The 17,831-nt window shown below is 44.2% G+C and overlaps 1 pseudogene; it reads left to right on the top strand.

Moving 5' to 3' along the window:
* On the top strand, positions 1 to 13,525 carry LOC144337364 (protein GVQW1-like; annotated as a pseudogene).
* Positions 13,526 to 17,831: the final 4,306 nt, after the last annotated feature.

A 17,831-nucleotide genomic window follows, 5' to 3' on the forward strand; every position in this document is an offset into this window, starting at 1 on the left:
ATGACATTTGCCATCAAGGTACTCTTTGCTGTTCAGGTGGAGGCACAGATGAGCAGAGTGGGGTGATGTGGGTTGTATGTGCATGCAAGTCCCCTGGCTCCAGAGCCATCCAGTGGTGCTCGGTTCTGTCTTCCTGCCCAGGTATTGTGTGTGGACCAAGTGTTTAGGAAACAAGCCCAGAAGCATTATGTCACAGGAAGGCCTGGCCTCACACTCCTTCACACTAATGAGCCGTCTACTGACCCAAGTTTCTTATTCTTGGGCAACCTGGGACCACTGAGCAGAGAGATGGGAGTCTATGTAAGAAGGATGCAAGTGTCCTTTGATTTGGAGCGGACAGAGCAGGTCCTTGCAAAGGCAGTGGGTTAAACAACGGGATGTCTGTGCGACGGGCCAGGGGAGGAGGGCAGAGACAGGGTCTCCAGTTCACCTTGCCGCAGAACTAGCCTAATCATCCCTGCTTCTGGTCTTGGCCACTTGGCCATCATGGGGAAGTTGACTCCCCTCCTTACTTGGACTTGGAGCTGGATACTTGTGGGCACACCCTGGGTGGGTTGCCAGCATTTCATTAGGCCGCTGGCTCGGGCCGGAGGCTTGTGTACACTTCAGAGCAGTCGGGCAGCAGGAGGGCCGGAAGCCTGGTTGGTTTGTATATGATCTCTCTTGCTGCTCTCGTGCACTTCCCTTGATTTAGCAACCTTGACCTGCACTGGCCCCCATGGCTGTTGGAGGGAAGTAGCCTCTTGCAGGGAAATACTTTCCTCTGCCCTGGAATCTCCTATGTGCCTGTTAAAGATTCCAGGGCCAAGAACTGGGCAGGCTGAGGAGCAGCTAGGTAGGTGGGTTATGGGGTTCAGGACTGCTTCTGGAAGGGACCGCCTGTACTTCTGTACCACCGTTGCCCTTTACACTTTGCTCAGGGTGGGGTGGGGGAAGCATTCAAACAAAACAAGGAAGGGAACTGTCTGGCAAAGGCATAAGTGGATGCATCCAGAGCTCAGTCCCCTTTCATCTTTTGTCTCTGGACGTTCTGCTGCCCTCCTCATACTGGGGACTGGCATTCCAGGTCAGCTTGGCTGTGGTCTTAGAGGCAGGGAGTGCCTACCCAGTCCTGCCTCAGGAGCAGGGTGAGTAGCTAAATACAGACTTAGGCTTTTTTCCCCCCCCTTTAAGATGCTTGCTCCTCTCCCTTTTCTTTTTACCATCCAACCTTTATTGTTAGTGGTTACAAAGTGACCACATATTATGTACTTTGCTGTAAATAAAGACAAACGAAAAGGATCCGGCTCTCGCCTTCTGTGTGATGCTTGGCCCAGAGCAGCGACCGAATCCTGGCTGTGAAGCCCGAGTGGCTCCAGAAGGGCCATGCTGTGCATATGCGGTATAGATGTCACTGGGCCTGCTGTCATGAAGCCCTCATGATCCTGGGGTGTATGTGGGGCAGACCCCAGGCCTCACCTGGGCTCAGATACCGGTTCAGGTAGTGGACTTGCAGTTCTTGTCAAGTGGGAAGCCCGGGCCAGGGTTTCTGGAAGCCTTTGGTTCTTAGGACATTCTGGCGCTGTGTTCCCCCTATGCTATCCAGTTTACCTGGCCTCTGCCCCATTGCCTTCCTTAGGCTGGTGACCCAGCCCCTTCCTTGCTCAAACAAACCCATTTAAAGTAAACTTTTTTGAGGGAGGTGGGTGGAAGATGAGGAAAGTTTACATTATAACAACACAAAACAGTTGCATGTTGCCCACACGCTGTGAATGGATGTATATGTATGTTCATCCCTGTTTTTCAAAGACCTAGGCCGCCCACCAAAAATAGAAAAATGATTGGCTTTTGTCAGGGTGTGGTGGCTCATGCCTGTAATCCCAGCACTTTGAGAGGCTGGGGAAGGAGGACTGCTTGAGGCCAGGAGTTCGAGACCAGCCTGGGCAAGAGGGTGAAACCCCATCTCTACTAAACAAAAATTAGCTAGGTGTGGTGATGCATGCCTGTAATCCTAGCTACTCGGGAGGCTGAAGCACGAGGATCACTTGAACTCAGGAGGCAGAAATTGCAGTAAGCCGAGATCGCACCACTGCACACCAATGCAACAGAGCAAGACTGTCAAAAAAAAAAAAATGGCTTTTATGCTCTTTGTGGCGCCCTATCCCCTATCAACTTGCCACCTTTCGTAGCTTCTCATTCATCTCTTCCACCACTGCCTGCCAGGCACCCAATGACTGTCATTGATGGGCAGAGCCATTTTCTTTCTAGCCACTAGTTCCACTCTGACAGGTACAACCCCATCTGTGAATTTAGCAGGTTTTTAACAGGATCTGTCCTCAGAAGGTGGCTATTTTAAGCAACACTCAGGTGCTCCTGCAAGAGCTAATGTAAGCATTGTCAGCTTCTGGCAAGTGAAGACGTTGTGAGTCACAGGAAGTGGCTTGCCTGATGTCACACAGGCAGCGGTCATGCAAGGCGGTGCTTAGCTGTGGTTCAGTTTCCCTCTGCACTGCTCGCAATCTCACCTGTCCCAAGCCGACCACCTCTGGACTTTGATGCTTTGCTTGGGATGCCACTTGGTTCTCACTGTGTGTTTCTGCACCTTTGTTGTAGTTGGAGGGGACTGTGGTGCAGGCCAGTAATGCCCCGGAGTCGATTTTTTATTTTTGTCTCCCTACCCTTGTGTCACAACATCCTCTGAGCCATCCTTCAGCTCCATAGCTAGGAGGAGATGCCTGTTTGACTAGTGCCGCTTTAATCAGACCCTTAATTGGGGCAGATTAAAAGAAACCTGTTAGGACCTGCTGAAAGATTTTAAATAAGGGGTGGAGAAGGAGACTTGAGATGTGGGAAAGTGCTTTGAGAGGATGGAACCAGAGATGGAGTTCTGTTATTTGGTGCTGGGGGGGATGTTTAGATTTCTATTTTAAAGCAGACCATAATCAGATCACTTTCTAAACCCAGAATGAAGTAAAGCTACTTGCTAGATTTTGGATTTTGTGTGGGTGTGTGTGTTTGCATGTATATATATACACACACATACATATGCTTATAATTTGTTCATGAACTAAAATAACAAAATACCAAGTAAAAAATTTGAATTAGGACTAAACCCAAGATATATATTCTCAATTAAATGAATGGAGGTGAGGGGCAGGAGAATATGAAGTTGTGCCTTATACATACTCCCTTTTCATACAGTCATATCCATGCTTAGCATTGCCTTTTCTTACTGAGGATGTGTTTGGACTAGATCCAGTGGTGCCTATGACATGGTGCCTAGAATGAAAATGGTGCAGGGTTTAATGCAGTGTTCACTGAATTCTGACTGTTCTGGTCCAGGGAAAACCACCAGGGCCTCTGCCTAAATTGCTCACATGTGATGGTGGAATTCTGTGCTGAAAAGCCCAGGAGTTTTTCACCCAAGATAATTGTAGTTGTGGATGTTCTCAAGATTTCTCTTTATAATGGCATATACTTTCTCTTCTGTTTCTGAAATTTCCAGCTTGCATTGTAATGTTCACATTCAACGTATCCAGCTCTCGTTACACTTTCATTTTATCCTTAAAACAGTCCTGCGAAATATATAAGGAATGTGGTCATGCTCCAGTTTTACTGAGAAGGCAATGATTTAAACCCAAAGCAACTGCTGGGAAGTAGGACACGCTGTATAGTCAGGTTGTCTGGTGTGTGCCTGCCATCTAATGGTGGGATTCAGATTGCCACAGGAAGGTTGTTTTGGGTTGCTGAACTTGGCATATGCTTGGCTACCATGGTTTGTAAGAGAGTTGTTGGAGTGTCCCTAGAAGTCTTTGTTGTTGTTGTTTTTTTTTTTCTGGAAAAAATTGCAGGTCTATGCTGTTCCCCAGGTGGGTCTTGAACTTCTGGGCTCAAGGGATGGATCCTCCTGCCTCAGCCTCCCAAGTAGCTGGGACTATAGGCATGCACCACGGCACCTGGCTTTTGGAAAATCTTAAAGTCTTCACTAGGGGAGATGGAAGCTGACCCTCTTAATTCTCTATTGCTACCATCTGTTGCAGTGGTGCCGCAAGATGGCCATCGTAATCAGTGGGTGAGCTTGTTTAAAAACTTGAGTGGGATCCATTCCTGAGAATTCTAGGGAGGGAATGTGTTTTTTAGACAGGGTCTCACTCTTGCCCAGGCTGGAGTGCAGTGGCATGGTCATGGCTCATTGCAACCTCAGATTCCTGGTCTCAAGTGATCCTCCCACCTAAACCTCCTGAGTAGCTGTGACTACAGGTGTGCACCACCATGCCCAACTATTTTTTGATTTTTGTAGAGATGGGGTTTCGCCATGTTGGGGAGGGAATCTTTTATAACAAACTGGACAGGTGAATCGGATGGACAGGCAGGGTTGGAAACGAGGGGCCTTGTGTATTTAACCATATAGACCATTAAAATCTGTGGTGTTCGTTGCGTTGGGGATCCCATTTCTCCCAGAAATGTCCTATGTGTTGCTTAAGGACCTCCCCTGCCTGCATGGAGACTGGAAAGAGGGTTTTGAGGCTGCCCCTAAGCCCATTCAAAGTCAGCACCGTTCTGTAAGGTTGTCAGATCCCAGGAGGCTCTGGGCTGGAATTTTCCTGGGAATGTTCCTTAGGACATCTGCTAGAGCTGGGGTGCTTTTAGAAGTTAGCGAGCCCAGTGGTCTTCAAACATGTTTTGGCTGTGGATCCCTTCAGGAAGTCTTACCTGAAGTTTCAATGTGGAAATCAGAGGGAAGCAAAGCTGTGTGGTTGAAACTGGCAAGGAGGGGTCTGGAGCCTCCCCTTAGCCTCTCCCTTGAGCTTGGAAACCATTTAAACCCAGGCTTCTCTTTTCACAGATGATGAAATAGACCCAGAAACAAAGTGACTGGGTCAAGATCCCAACGTTGGGCTGTAGGTCTGCAGTGGATTGGATTAGGACAGAGTTGGCTTGGGAAAGAATACCTAAACTAGACTTCTCAGCGGCCACTGCTAGAGCCCTGCCCCTAGGCTGAACTCAGCTGTTGCAGAGAACATTTTAGTAAAACCAAAGCAGGATATTTTGATCAGACATCAAATGGGTTTTAGAGCTTAGCCTACCCCTGGAGCTCTGTGCCTCGCAGGCTGAGATGCACCCATTTCTGGGCCTTTTGCCATCCCGATGCCCACTTTGGGGTGAGGCCGTGATATGGAAGTTGGGTTCGAGGATGGCGTAAGGAAGGATATTTGTTGCCCATATTATTTAGTAATTTTAAAGGGATCCTACAATTTAATGGTGTGTGTTTCACCATTTCTTCAAAATAGTGAAAGTCAAAAAGTCCTGGCATCAAAACGAAAGGGTCTGATATTGTGTTCTCTGATTCCTCAGCTAAAGGGGCTACCTAGGGGGTCAGACAAACTGAGGGACACTTGGCATCTTTAGCAGGACAGTCTGCATCGTACCTGGAACCCCTTTAGGCCCAGTGTCCGCTTCTACTCAGGATGTTCTGGTACCCTGGCTGATGAAAATACCCCATCTTTGTCAGTTGGGGTTTATATACATACATTTTGTGGGGGAGCGCCAGGAACCCCTCTAGCAGGCTACAGAAGGACCCCTTCTCCGAATGTTTTTACATACATGAAATAACACCCCACAAATATCAAAGGAAATAAATTGCAATGCGGTTACCAAAACATAAAGACAAATCTGGGATGTAGTAAGATATGTGTTGCTTTATTAACATATCAAATAACAAGATCTAGCAGCAGATCTAATATCTACCAAAATTGTGTGGTAGTGATGCAACTGAGTGATATTTTGCAATTCTGTAACAATATGTTATGAAAGTAAGTGATTTCTGTGGTTGACAAACAAATACAGTCAATATTTCTATGATGCCTACAAATTGCCTTCATAATGGAAGGGCATGATAAATTTCAGTTAGAGACTAGAGAAAAGATAGATGTCATTTTTCAAGTTCATGGATTACCTGAATTCTGCTCAGTGCTTTATCCTCAGATCATGAAGCCCTGTCCAGATCCAATCATCCTGGTCACCTGGAGACTAAGGCAGACCGAAGGTTTTCCTCTTTACCCCGCATGTGGAATGAGCTAAGCCTCAGTCAGTGGTGCTAGGCTTCTTGTGAGATGATTGTACTGGCTCTGGCCTGTAGAAATGAAATGAGCATTCCACATTTAAAATGTTCTTGAAATCACATTTAAAAGAGTAAAAAACAGGACTGGGTGCAGTGGCTCATGCCTGTAATCAGTGCTTTGGGAGGCCAAGGTGGGAGGATGGTTTGAGGCCAGGACTTTGAGACCAGCTTGGGCAACATAGTAAGACTCCTGGCATCGTGGTGCGCACCTATAGTCCTACTCGGGTGGCTCATGTGGGACGATCACTTGAGCCCAAGAGTTTGAGACTGAGGGAGCTTTGATCACACCACTGTACTCCTGCCTGAGTGACAGAGTGAGACCCTGTCACACACACACAAAAACAAAACAAAAAACCCAAAACAGGTGAAATTTATTTTTGCGTTATATTTTATTTATATAAACTATCCAAAGTATTATTTTAATATGTAATTAATGTAAAATTATTCATGAGATTTTTACATGCTTTTTTTGGTACGGCGTCTTTGGCGTGTCTATTTTGCATTCACGGCACATCTCAATCTGGACTAACCACATATCAAGGGGCTCAATGGCCACATGGCTAGTGGCCATGCCATTGGGCAGCACTGGTCAATATAGTTAGAATGATACCATGTCAGGGCTGGGCAAGGCTGCAGTTGAACCCTATTTTTTTTACCTAAGGGGAAATTGGGGTTCAGAGAAAGAAGGTGATTTGTCCAAGGTCATGGTTAGCTAGAGAGCAAGGCTTTGGTTAGGCCCTGGTCTACTGGATGTTCTACCATCACGCTGCCTTTTGGTAAAGGTTATGTTTTTCTAGCCCTGAGTCTGATGGAAGGCCTGAGTCTTTCAGGAGAAGCCCAGGCTTTGGGGGTTCCGCCTCTGAAAGCCCAGTGATGAAAGATGCCACAAAGACAGTTAACCAGAGCTGAGGAGAGGAAAGCCTGGAACATGAAAGGCTTCAGGGGATATAGTAATGGGAGATGGGGTCACCTCATAGCAGGAAGAGTAAATGCTGGTTAAGGAATGGGTGAAGAGAAAGTGAATCTTTCTCAAAGAAATCCAGGGTGGAGAGAAGTAAACAGTAAGTTGTCAAAAAGAAATATGATAAACTGGCAAAATATTTGCAATGATATTGAATAGATGGGAACACTAACATTAAAGTCCCTTTATTCCACAGAGGCCGAGAGGAGATGATTGGAATGAGTGGAAGGTGGAAATGACTGGTAATCAAAGGAAAAGAGGAGGAAATGGCAGAATGCTCTAGTTCTTACCTAAAAACAGATAAGGGAAGACGCCAGGGAATTGTCCTTTTCCTTGCATCTCCATCATCTACCCCGAGACTCCACTCTGACAGCTCGCTTGTCCACGGCACTGTGGGTGTGTATGGCGAGTGGCCTCTTCTGCACTGGCGGCTCCTCGAGAGCCCGGAGCATGTCTGGCTCCTCTTAGCGTCCCCAACACGTGGGATGGCAGGTTCCTGCTGCAGAGGAGGTGCTTGGCAAGCATTTGAAAGACAAATGGGAATAAAGGAGTGAGTGACTGAGGGAGAGCTGTTCTGCAGCCGGGACAGGCACAGGGTCGGGCCCTCGCTCTACTCTCAATGCCCCACTGTTTCCTGGGGACATTTGTAGATTGCTCGCTTCTGTCAGTCCTCTTCGTCTGAGAAATGAGAGCGTCACCTCTGCCCTCCTCAATTTAGTGGTTTTGAAGACCATGTGAAATAGTCGGTATAACATGCATTGGAGGCAAAAAAAACTATAACACAAACATATACTGTGTTACTTATTTTCAGTACAAAGTGCAACTGGGCCAAAGTGGTATTAAGAATTGATCGAGTTCAGCCTCGACCAATGTATTTGTAAGGAAAATAAGATGTCCACACACAAAGCCAGAAAGCAGATTAGAGCAGATGAGAACAGCAAAGTGGATTCAGGGAATCAAAGCCTGTGTCAGCCAGGCTTGGGGCAATGTCTGCGAGCTAGCAGGAAGCATGAAGACAATGTTCACTCAAGGCGTCAGCTTGTCATAAGACCTAAGCGCCCCAGTGTCAGAGAAGTAGCCCCACCATACTGAGCATCACTGAGGGAGGCTCTTTCAGTGAGGATTAGGTTCAATGGCACATAATAGAAAAACAAAAGAACCAAAACAACTGGCTTAGGCAAGGTAGAAGTTGACTTTACTCACAGAAGTCTAGGGTTTGGAAGTCCGGAACTAATATGGCGGTTTCATCATATTGTAAGGGACTCAGGCTCCCGTTCCTATCATCAGCGCTTGGTTGACGTTTTCAAAGTCACTTTTTGGTCTGAAAAGGCTGCTGGAGTCACAGTCAGCAGCTCTTCATTCTATACAGAAGGAGGAAGAGATGAGGGGCATGCTTTATTCCTGTTAAGGAAGACTTTCCAGAAACACCACATGACACTTCTGCTTACATCTCTTTGGCCGGAACTTAGTCTAGGTCTACACCTACCTCCTAGGGAGGTTGGGAAATGTGATTCTTTTAGTTGACTGCATTCCTACCCTGAATAAAAGAAGAAATGTGCAAAGATAATATAAGCAAAAAGAAACAGTCAAGCATGACAAGCACTCAGTCAATGACATCTGTTAATATAATTTTATTTTATTTTTACATTTATTATTTTAAAAAACAGCTTTATTGAGGTATAGAGGGCATAAAATAAACTACACATATTTAAAGTGTTTAATTTGATAAATTTGACGTATGTATCCACCTGTGAAACCATCACCATAATCAAGATAATGAACGTATCCATCGCCTCCTAAAGTTTCCGCATGCTCCTTCGTCATCCTCCCTCCTACACCAGGGAACCACTGACCTGCCTTCTTCTCACTAGAGATTACTTTGTGTTCTATAGAATTTTATATAAGTGGAATCATATAGTGTGTACTCATTTTCTTTTTGTTTGGCTTTTTTTTTACTCAGCACAATTTTGTGATTCATCCATGTTGTGTGTATCAACGTTTCTCTCATTGTTTTGGAGGAGGGTTGTTTGTTTTCTTATTGAGTTTTTTTTTTTTTTTTTTTTTTTTTCCCCATTAAGAGAGATGTGGTTTTGCCCTATTGCCCAGGCTGGTTTTGAACTCCTGGCCTCAAGTGATCCTCCTGCCTCAGCCTCCCAAAGTGCTGGGATTACAGATATGAGCCACCATACCTGGACTTCCTTACTGAGTTCTGAGAGTTCTTTATGTATTCTGGATACAAGTCATTTTCAAATTTATACTTTGCAAATATTTTCTCTTATTCTGTGGCTTGTCTTTCTTTTCTTAAATGACATTGTCTTTTAGAAAGCTCTTGTTTTAAATTTTGATGAAGTCTGACTTACCAATTTTGGTTTGGTGCCATAGCTAATAAATCTTTGCTTAATTTAATGTTACTTTTTTTCTTCTGAGATGGAGTCTCGCTCTGTTGCCCAGGCTGGAGTGCAGTGGCGCGATCTTGGCTCACTGCAGCCTCCACTTCCCAGGTTCAAGCGATTCTTCTGCCTCAGCCTCCTGAGTAGCTGGGACTACAGGTGCATGCCACCACACCCGGCTAATAATTTTGTATTTTTAGTAGAGACGGGGTTTCACCATGTTGGTCAGGTGGGTCTTGAACTCCTGACCTCGTGATCTGCTCACCTGGGCCTTCCAAAGTGCTGGGATTACAAGCGTGAACCACCACGCCCAGCCAGTGGTTTTTGCTTGTTTGTTTGTTTGTTTGTTTTGATGGAATTTCGCTCTGTTGCCCCGGCTAGAGTGCGGTAGCATGATCTCAGGTTACTGCAACCTCCACCTCCTAGGTTCAAGCCATTCTGCTGCCTCAGCCTCCTGAGTAGCTGGGATTACAGGCGCCCACCACCACTACTAATTTTTGTAGTTTTAGTAGAAACAGGTTTCACTATGTTGGCTAGGCTGGTCTTGAACTCCTGACGTCAAGTGATCTGCTTGCCTTTGCCTCCCAAAGTGCTGGGATTACAGGTGTGAGCCACCACTCCTAGCCACAAAAATTTTTCTCTTGTGTTGTCTTCTGAAAGTTTTATAGTTTTAGGTGTTTTTTTTTTTTTTTTTTTTGAGTTAATTTTTTTTTTTTTTTTTCATTCTGTCACCCAGGCTGGAGTACAGTGATGCAATTATGGCTCACTACAGCCTTGATCTCCTGGGTTCAAGTGATTCTCCTGCTTCAGCCTCCTGAGTAGCTGGGATTGCAGCTGTGCAACACAATGCCTGGCTAAGTTTTTGATTTTTTGATACAAGGTCTTACTATGTTGTCTAGGCTGGTCTCAAACTCCTGAGCTAAAGCAATCCTTCTGCCTCAGCTTCCTGAAGTGCTGAGATTACTGGCCTGAAACACTGCTCCTGGTAAGTTAATTTTTTAAGATGGTGTGAGGTAATAGATGGAAGTTCATTTTTTACATGTGATATCCATGTGTTTTAGCACCATAATTGAAGACTGTCCTTTCTCTTTTGAATTGCCTTTGCACCTTTGTGAAAAAGTCATTTGTCCATATATGTGGGTCTGTTTCTAGACTCTGTTCCATTGTTTTGTCTGTCTTGACATCTATACCACACTGTCTTAATTACTGTAGCTTTATAATAAATCTTGAAATCTAGTAGTGTCAGCTCTCCAACTTTATTCTTTGTCAAAATCGTTTTGGCTGTTCTGCGTTCTTTGCAATTCTATATAAATTTTAAAGAATCAGCTTGTCGATTTCTACAAAAAATGCTGGGACTTTAATTGGGATGATGTCGAATTCATAGATCAATTTGGGGACAGCTGACATTTTAACAGTGTTATGTCTTTTGATTTATGAACAAGATATATCTGTCCATTTATTTTAGTCTTTAAAAGTGTCAGCAATGTTTTATTGTTTTCAATGTATAAGTCTTATATGTCTTTTATCAGATGTATCCCTACATAGTTTATATTTTATGATGCTGTTGTAAATAGTGTTTTTTTTAAAAGTCCAACTTACGATTGTTTGTTGCAAGTATATAAAAATACAATTGATTTTTATATATTGGTCTTTTATTCTGCGATCTTGCTAAATTCACTGTTTTTAGAGTGGTGTTAGAAGAGAGCAGAGAGAAAACAGTGGTTCAACCTACCATGTTTAACCAAAAGTTGAGATTTTTATGTTCACTTTTATCCTCTTTTTAGGTGTGAAAATTACACAATATATTTTTCTTACTTTAGTGGCCATCTTTTAAAATTGACATGTATAGTTGACAAAATCTGAATGTAATCAGTATTTCTCTCCTCTTCCTAAACAACATGAAAGCTTTGAAAGCTTAAACTCTGACCTCTCTGTCTATCTTACATGTTATTGGTGTTAAGTATTATAGTTCCACCTTGCTTTTATATTCCTGACATTAGTTACGATTACGGTTTTATCCTGTCAGTGCTCATTTAGATTTTCCCAGATTATTACTAATGACTTTGTTCACTACGTTATTTTGCATTGTCAATCTTGGTGATGGATTCAGTTTTCTTCATAACACACATTTTCCCATCATTCTTTGGCAGAAGTATTAGTGGGACACTCTTTGTTGGAAAATACCTTTATGTTACCCTCATTCTTGAGTTATAACTTAGCTGTTTCTCTCAACATTTTGAATAGATTGGTCTTCTGTTTTCTGTCTTTTAAAAAGACTTCTCTTTGATGTATTGCAATTTCTTATGATGTGTTGAGATGTGGATTTATTTTTATTTATCCTACTTAGGACTTGTTCTTCCTGAAGGCAAGATCTATGTGTTTCATCTATTCTAGAAATTTTATAGCTATTATCTTTTCTAGTGTTGCCTTCTCACCTTTCTCTCTATTTTCTATCTTTTGATCTGTGGTTCCATGTACATAGGACCTTTTGTTCTTTCCTCTAAATCTCTTATTCTCTTATTTTATTTTTAATCTGTTTTTTGTTTGTTTGTTTAAGACGGGGTCTCACTCTATTGCCCAGGCTGAAATGCAGCAGAGTGATCACGGCTTGCTCTAGCCTCAACCTCCTGGGCTCAAGTGATCCTCCCACCTCAGCCTCCTAAGTAGCTGGGACCACAGGTGTGAGCCACCATGCCCAGTTAATTTTTGTATTTTTTTGTAGAGGTAGGGTTTCACTATGTTGCCCAGGCTGGTCTTGCACTCCTGGACTCAAGTGATTTACCTGTCTTGTCCTTGCAAAGTGATGGGATTATTGGTATGTACCACTGTGCCCTGCCTTATTTTTAATCTTTTTATGTCTCAAGCTACATTGTAGCTAAGCTCCTTAGATCATTTCCAATTTAGTTACTCTCTTCAGCCATGTTTAGTTTGCTGTTTAAAACTTACCAACTTTTTAATTTCAATGACCATATTTTTAGCTTTTAGAAAAACCATTTCATTATAGTCCAAATCAGCTTGTTGATTTTTGTTTTAAATTGCTATTCTTGGCCCTTGTCTAATGTCATTTTCTTGTATGCTCAGCTATGCATTAAGCAGGACTTCATTATTATTATTTTTTGTATTTTATCTAGAACTTCTAGGTATTTTGTAGCAGGAAGGTTTTTTTTTTTTTTTTTTTTTTGAGACGGAGTCTCGCTCTGTCGCCGGGGCTGGAGCGCAGTGGCCGGATCTCAGCTCACTGCAAGCTCCGCCTCCCGGGTTTACGCCATTCTCCTGCCTCAGCCTCCTGTGTAGCTGGGACTACAGGCGCCCGCCACCTCGCCCGGCTAGTTTTTTGTATTTTTTTAGTAGAGACGGGGTTTCACCGTGTTCGCCAGGATGGTCTCGATCTCCTGACCTCGTGATCCGCCCGTCTCGGCCTCCCAAAGTGCTGGGATTACAGGCTTGAGCCACCGCGCCCGGCCAACAGGAAGGTTTTCTGGTTATCTGAACCATGATGATGAAAAAAAAAAGTGTCTCATTGGTTTTTTCAAACTTTCTCCTCCAGAGAAATTCTGCTTTGTTCACAGCGTCAAATGTTCCTTGGAATTCTAAAACTTCCATTGTTCTGTGTATGTGAAGCATGCTGGGATGCCTGGGTGGTGGAGTGTGGTTACTTCACATTAAACTGTGGGCTTCTTTAAGGTCAGGAACTGTGAAATGTGTTTTTCCTGTATCTCACGTGTCCTGGCAGGGTACTTGCCACGTAGTCAGTGCCTGATAAACAGTTGGCTGATTTCCTTATTTAACTTTTGCTTTAGAGCCAGACACCTCGCTAGCTGAGATGCACATGTTTTTTGTTTTGTTTTGTTTTTTGAGATGGAGTCTCGCTCTGTCGCCAGGCTGGAGTGCAGTGGTGCAGTCTCCGCTCACGGCAACCTCCGCCTCCCGGGTGCAAGCGATTCTCGTGCCTCAGCCTCCTGAGCAGCTGGGATTACAGGCATCTGCAACCACGCCCAGCTAATTTTTGTATTTTTAGTAGAAACGGGGTTTCACCATGTAGGCCAGGATGGTCTGGATCTCTTGACCTCGTGATCCACTCGCCTCGGCCTCCCAAAGTCCTGGGATTACAGGCGTGAGACACCGCGGCCGGCCTGAGTTGCACATGTATTTTTAAAGAGTTCCATTGATAACTGAGTTTTTCCGGACCAGAACGTGGACTGTGGCCTAGGCATGGCAGTGCCTCCTGATTGGCTTTGGAAACTCAGGTTCATCTGTAGGCTGTTATTCTTAAAACTGGCCACTAGAGGGTGAGAATGAGCCACAGCACAGCAAAGTCCTGTTTCAACCTTCAGAACAGCTGGAGGACAGTCAATTCAAACACACTAGAGAGCACCTATCATGTGCCAGGTACTGTGCCAAACCCCCCCTGCCTTCCAGGACCTCATAAATGGCCAGTGGCCCCTCACATATAGACACAACTCTTGTACAAGGCAGAATGGAACGTGCACGAAGAGGTACAATCCCAACTCCTAGATCTAGGGGGGTCTCAAGAAGGAGGACTTGTGGGTGTCTCTCCTGTAGAACTCAGATTGGTCAATCTGTGAGAAGGAAGCTTACAGGACCTGCACCATCCACCCTCTCAGTCTCAGTCTCACCCACCTCTTCATACACCTGTTTCATGTGCATATGGCTTTACTGCTGCCTGCTAGAGACCACCCAGGCTTTGCAGTAGACTATTTGCATGACCCTGGACTAACCACTCTCTAATCTTGAATCTCTTTATTTAGGGATGATAATACCAAGTCCTTTCTACTTCATAGGATTGCGTCAGATTTAAGCGAAGTAATGAAGATCAAAGTAATTTTGAAAATTCATCAGTGCCATATATTTATGAAGCTTTAAAATAATTGTTAATATACATTTCCCTAAACTGCCCTCAGAGCTTAGGAAGTTTGGGTCCACCATGGGCATTTACCGAATTAATCAGAATGTAAACTCTTGCAGAAGAGGAGACGCACAGTAAGCCGAGATATACCAGGCAGGTTCGGACAAATGTCAGAGCCAGGAAACAGCAGTGTCATTAAAGTGTGAGCTGAACACTGTGCTCTGACGCTCTCTGGGGAGGTGTCAGCCTGGCATCCAAGAAGGGTGGCCCTGTGGGAGGGTTATGCTCCAGCCTGTGGAGAGAGGCACTTTCCTTTCCCAGGCAGGGACCCTGAGGAAGAGGAGATTAAGAATGGGTGGGGCATGATGCTGCCCTAATCCCTGACATAAGCTCCCAAGAAGAAGAGCCACGGTCACTTTTCAGGACCAATAAAGGAACTGAATGGTAGAGAGAACTTTGCCATCCTCTCTCATGCTTGAGGAAAGGAGACTGACCCCTTCTCAAGCTGGTGGGAGATTTAAAGCGCCTGTTCATGATCCGTGGGATGAGCGGGGAGGAGGAAAGACTGGAAATGTCAGTCACCGTGCTCATCGCCTGCTGCACCGAAGAGCACCCCAGTGAGATCCTCACGGCCGTTTTCTTTCAGAGTCTATTTTTAAAAAGTCTTTATTGATTTGATCAAACTGGTGTTTTTAAAACTTCAGTTAAGGTGAGCTTTCCATGCACACACATTGGTGTGTGTGTGTATGTGTGTGTGTCAGGGGGCTGCTGGGGTGGGAATGGGGACCAAAGAGAGACTATTTTAGAAGAGCATCCCTCTGAGAGGGTTTTAACTTGTTCTCTGCTATTTTGTGTTAGAGATTTATTTGATCATGCAGTCAACAACAGCACCAACAGTACCATCTGGTTTGCTGATAGACATTTTTTTTTTCTTTCTCAGCTTTTATTTTGGAATTGGGGGTACATGTGCAGGTTTGTTACAAAGGTATATTGTGTGATGCTGAGGTTTGGGGTATGACTGAATCCATCACCCAGGTAGAGAGCATAGTACCCAATGTGTAGTTTTTCAGCCCCTGTGCCCCTCCCTCCATCCCTCCTCTAATATTCCCCAGTGTCTGTTGTTGCCATTTTTATGTCCATGTATGTGCAATGTTTAGCTCCCACTTATAAGTGAGAACATGTGGTATTTGGTTTTCTGTATCACTTAGGATAATGGCCTCTAGCTGCATCTATGTTGATGCAAAGGACATGATTTTTTTTTTTTTTTCTGAGACAGAGTCTTGCTCTGCCCCCCAGGCTGGAGTGCAGTGGCGCCATCTCGGCTCACTGCAAGCTCCTTCTCCCAGGTTCACACCATTCTCCTGCCTCAGCCTCCTGAATAACTGGGACTATGGGCACCCACCACCATGCCCGGTTAATTTTTTGTATTTTTAGTAGAGACAGGGTTTCACCATGTTAGCCAGGATGGTCTCAATCTCCTGACCTCATGATCCATCTGCCTTGGCCTCCCAAAGTGCTGGGATTAAGGCGTGATCCACTGCACCTGGCCAATTTTGTTCTTTTTTATGGCTGTGTAGTATTCCATGGTGCATATGTACCACATTTTCTTTATCCAGTCCACTGTTGATGGGCACCTGGGTTGATTCCATGTTTTTGCTATTGTAAATAGCACCGCAGTGAGCACATGGGTGCATGTGTCCTTTTGGTAGAATGGTTTATTTTCCTTTGGGCATATATCCAGTAATGGGATTGCTGGGTCAAATAGTAGCTCATCCTAACTTCTTTGAGAAATCTACAAACTGCTCTCTACAGTGGCTGGACTAATATGCCAGCAGCATGTAAGTGTTCCCTTTTCTCCGCAGCCTTACTAGCATCTGTTATTTTTTGACTTTTTAACAAAAGTCACTCTGACAGACGAGAGGTAATATCTCACTGTGGTTTTGATTTGCATTGCTCTGATGATTGGTGGTGTTGTGCATTTTGTCATATGTTTGTTGGCTGCTTGTATGTCTTCTTTTTAGAAGTGTTTGTCCATGTCCTCTCTCCACTTTTAATGAGGTTATTTGCTTTTTGCTTGTTGATTTAAGTTTTGTATAAATTTTGGGTCTTAGACCTTTGTTGGATGCATAGTTTGGGAATATTTTGTTCCATTCTGTAGGTTGTCTGTTTACTTCCTTGATGGTTTCTCTTGCCGTGCAGAAGCTCTTTAGTTTAATTAGGTCCCTCTTGTCAATTTTTGTTTTTGTTGCAGTTGCTTTTGAGGACTTAGTCATAAATTCTTTGCCAAGGCCAATATTGAGAAGGGTATTACCTAGGCTTTCTTCTAGGATTCTTATAGCTGGAGGTCTTAGATTTAAGTCATTGATCCATCTTGAGTTATTTTTTGTATGTTGTGATAGGTAGGGGTCCATTCTTTTACATATGAATAGCCAGTCATCCCAGCACCATTTATTGAATAGGGAGTGTTTTCTCCATCATTTATTTTTGTTGAGTTTGCTAATAGACATTTGATAATACAGAACTTGGATACTACTTTTGGACACACTTAGATGTGGAGATTTTTCTCTTGGTTGCATTCGTGTGTGTGTGAGAATAAGGAGAAAGGACTAATACATGGTCACCTCTGCTGCTGTAGCAGCAAGGAGAATCTGGCAGAGGTAGACTCTCTCTCTCTCTCTCTCTCTGTGTGTGTGTGTGTGTGTGTAAGTGTTGGCCATGACATATTGACACATCCTGTAATGACACTAACCTCCCATGTGCTTGTCATTCTCCAATGTGCTAGGCTTCAAAACTTCACCAGGGGGCGCAATTGTAATTTCTCCCATTCATTTCATTCATCAGCCATTTATCTAGTTAGCCTCTACTGTATGCCTGTCACTGAAATGCATTGTTTTGTTTTAAACCTCATTTGAATCCTGTGGGGTAGATTGAATTACCCCTCTTTCCATAAAGGGAATTGAGCTTTAGGAGAGGTTAAGTAAATGACGTCGTCAGCAATACATGGAGAAGCCGGAATTTGAACCCGTGTTTTTCTGCCTGCAGAATGTAAACCCAATACCCTTACACCCTGCTGCCTCTCCCATGTCATGCTATCTCAAAGATTGAGTTCTGTTCTCCAACCCTCTCCCTCTTGGATATCTTTACAGTACTTGGCTCTCCACTGAGCTAGCCCATGGAAGTCCCTGTTCACCTGACAAGCAGGTGAGCACCTCGGCCCTTAGCCTGGGTTTGTGTTTCTTTATAATATCCCCATTTGAGACCTTGTCATTCACATCTGCATTTTATTTATCATTATTATTTTTGAGATAGAGTTTCACTGTGTTGCCCACGCTAGAGTGCAGTGGTGTGATCTTGGCTCACTGCCACCTCTACCTCCCAAGTTCAAGCAATTCTCCTGCCTCAGCCTCCTGAGTAGCTGGGATTACAGGCACTCTCCACCATGCCCAGCTAATTTTTGTATTTCAGTAGAAACAGGTTAAACCCTGTTGGCCAGGTTGGTCTCAAACTCTTGGC

Source organism: Macaca mulatta, chromosome 1, assembly GCF_049350105.2.
Source record: "Macaca mulatta isolate MMU2019108-1 chromosome 1, T2T-MMU8v2.0, whole genome shotgun sequence".
NCBI lineage: Eukaryota > Metazoa > Chordata > Mammalia > Primates > Cercopithecidae > Macaca > Macaca mulatta.